We start from the raw sequence: 2971 nt of genomic DNA on the forward strand, positions 1-2971 counted from the left end.
TATGGAGCAAAAACCAGTTTTTGGGACTTAGAAAAATTTCGAGATGTGTCAGACTTCCAGGAAGGGGGGAGTCTCAGGAGGTGTACCTAGGAGGCTTCCAGGGGCCTGGGTACACTTTTCAGAAAGTACCGTTGGGACTTAGAAAAATTTTCAGGATTTTTGGACTTAGAGCGATTTTTGGATTTTTGTGCAAAAATCAGATTTCCCCTTCTCCCACCGCTCTGGGGCGTCAATATGATGTGGGGACCCGAGGGAGAGTGCCTCCCATGAGGGTAGAATGTGTGGTTTTTTGGGGGAAAGTCGAATTATGGAAGAAATTGAGTTTTGAGGACAAAAAAGTGTTTTGAGGACAAAAAAGTTTCTTGAGGACAAAAAAGTTTCTCGAGGACAAAAAAGTGTTTTGAGGACAAAAAAGTTTCTTGAGGACAAAAAAGTGTTTTGCGAACAAAAAATGGAATTTTGTGATTTTGTGTAAAAATAAGTAAATTCCCCTACTTCCACCACAGGGGGGCTTCAGTATGTTGTAGGGCCCCCAGGGAGGGTCCCCCAACTGGGTTTAAAGTTTGTGGATCCTGGGCAGAAAGTTGAATTTTGGATGAAAAACCGAATTTTGGGACTTAGAAAAATTTCGAGCTGAGCAGTGACAGACTTCCAGGCAGGGGAGCCTCTCTGGAGGTGTACCGAAAACAGTTCCAGGAGCTGAGGTCATTTTCGAACATTTTTTGTTCGCTCAAATTTTTTTTGTTTTTGAGCTCTAAAAAGCTGTTATTATCAATTGGCTCAAAAATTTCAAGTGTCATGAGCTAGTACATGTTGGAGGAATACGTTTTAGGCAAAAAATTGCAAAAAAAAAAATCCAAGTGAAAAAGAACCGGAATGGGGAATTTCTGACTGCTGTAGCAGCCGCACAGTTCCAGGAGGTCGGATACATTTCCGACTTTGTCCCGCTCATTGAAGTACATTGTCCCGCAATGCAAATACATAGTAATGCGCACCTGCGGGAGAATATAGGAGAGAGTGGGCTCTCTCTACCCCGATGTATGGCGGTTGTTCCTATGGTTCTCTGGCTCGGGTAGGCGACTTAGAAGGTGGTCCCTCTTGTCGTGGAAGTTGCAAAATACGGCCGAGACTGAACTTCCACGGCTCCAGGAGGGACTTTTGCTGGTCGTGCGTCCCAAGTGAGAGAGGCGATCCTGGGGTACCTGAGCCTGACCAGACCCTCCCTCGGTGGTCCCTGGTCTTCTGAAGGGTGATGGCATTCAGGGGGGCAAATCTGGAGTCCGTGGCCGAGTTTGGGCTCTAGAAGGCGGACGCCCCTTCTGACCATGTCCCCTCAGAGCCGGCTGGATGGTTCATGGTCCGCGGCTTTGTCTGGCGGTCTGTGCCCAAGCCGGAGAAGCTCTCCTGGGGTACGTGAGCTTTGACCAGACCCTCCCTCGGCGGTCCCTGGTTCTCTGGAGGTGATGGCTGTCAGGGGGGCAAATCTGGAGTCCTCGTGGGAAGGAGGGCTCTTGAAGGCGGACGCCCCCTCTGACTATGTCCCCTCAGAGCAGGCTGGATGGTTCATGGTCCGCGGCTTTGTCTGGCGGTCCATGCCCAAGCCGGAGAAGCTATCCTGGGTACCTGAGCTTCGACCAGACCCTCCCTCGGTGGTCCCTGGTTCTCTGGAGGCGATGGCTGTTGTCAGGGGGGGGGGGGCAAATCTGGAGTCCTCGTGGGAAGGAGGGCTCTGGAAGGCGGACGCCCCCTCTGACTATGTCCCCTCAGAGCATGCTCGATGGTTCTCAGTCCCTGGCTTTGGCTTTTTGGCCATCCTGGGGTACATTCTTGCCAAAAAAAAAAACGACTAAGTGAAAAAGAACCGGAATGAGGAATTTTCTAGGTGCCGCATCCGCCCTACAGTGACTTGAGGCCGGGTACAGTTCCGACTTCGTCCCCTTAAAGTGGGGACGTTGTCCCGCAATGCAAATACATAGGAATGCGCACCTCTGGCAGAATGTACTTGAGAGAGTGTCGTCTCTCTACCCCGATAGAAAGCAGTTGTTTCTCTGGTTCCCCGACTTGGGTAGGCGACTTGGCATGTGGTCCCTCTCGTCTGGAAGTTGCGCACTCCGGCTGAGACCGAACTTCCACAGCTCCGAGAGGGACTTTTGCCGATCGTGCATCCCAAGCGAGAGAGGCAATGCTGGGGTACCCAAGCCTGACCAGACCCTCCCTCGGCGGTCCCTGGTTCTCTGGAGGTGATGGCTTTCGGGGGGCAAATCCGGAGTCCTCGTCCGAAAGGGGGGGCTCCGGAAGGCGGACGCCCCTCTCGTCCATGTCCTCTCAGAGCGGTCTTATCCTCCGATCGATCTGGCACGGCGCTCCCGGGTGGGGAGGTGGTGCTGCTCGCTCGACCCGGGCTTTGGAGCTCGCGTCGGTTTACGGTGAGCGGTGTCCTTCCTCCTGTACCCCCGGGCTTCCACCACCTATCTTTGGGCGCGCACGCCGGCCGTCACCTCCCGTTCGAGGACGGAGGCGGCCGAGCTGTGGGAAGTTTGAATCGCACCGAACGATGAACAGTGGTCTGACGACCCACGCGGGCGAACGGCGGGGCGCCCACCCACCCCGGCGTGGGGGCCAGCCGTCCGAATCGCTCCCCGCGTGGGGAAGCACAGTGTTAGCAAGGGCGGCCCTTTTCGAAGTTCCAGATGCGCAGCCCTGCCCGCGGAGGTCCGTGCCACGCATCGCCCGAAGGGCGGCCTCCGCGGCGGGCACCAGCGAGAGCGGCGGCGGTGGGTGGCGTTTCCACGCCGCTGCCGAGCTCCGCGCCACTAGTCTTTCCCGAGCCCCTACGTTAGTGGGGGGGATGACAGAGCTGTGGAGGCAGGCGAGGGGGGGTTCTCACTGCGCGGTGTGCCCCCACCCGACTCGCCATCGCCTTCCGCTCCTCGTACGTCGTCCTCCGAGGCGGCTCGGAAGGGAGAGGGAG

Source organism: Dendrobates tinctorius, unplaced genomic scaffold (genome assembly GCF_039654945.1).
Source record: "Dendrobates tinctorius isolate UK_male_01 unplaced genomic scaffold, ASM3965494v1 ptg000746l, whole genome shotgun sequence".
In the NCBI taxonomy this organism is placed as follows: domain Eukaryota; kingdom Metazoa; phylum Chordata; class Amphibia; order Anura; family Dendrobatidae; genus Dendrobates; species Dendrobates tinctorius.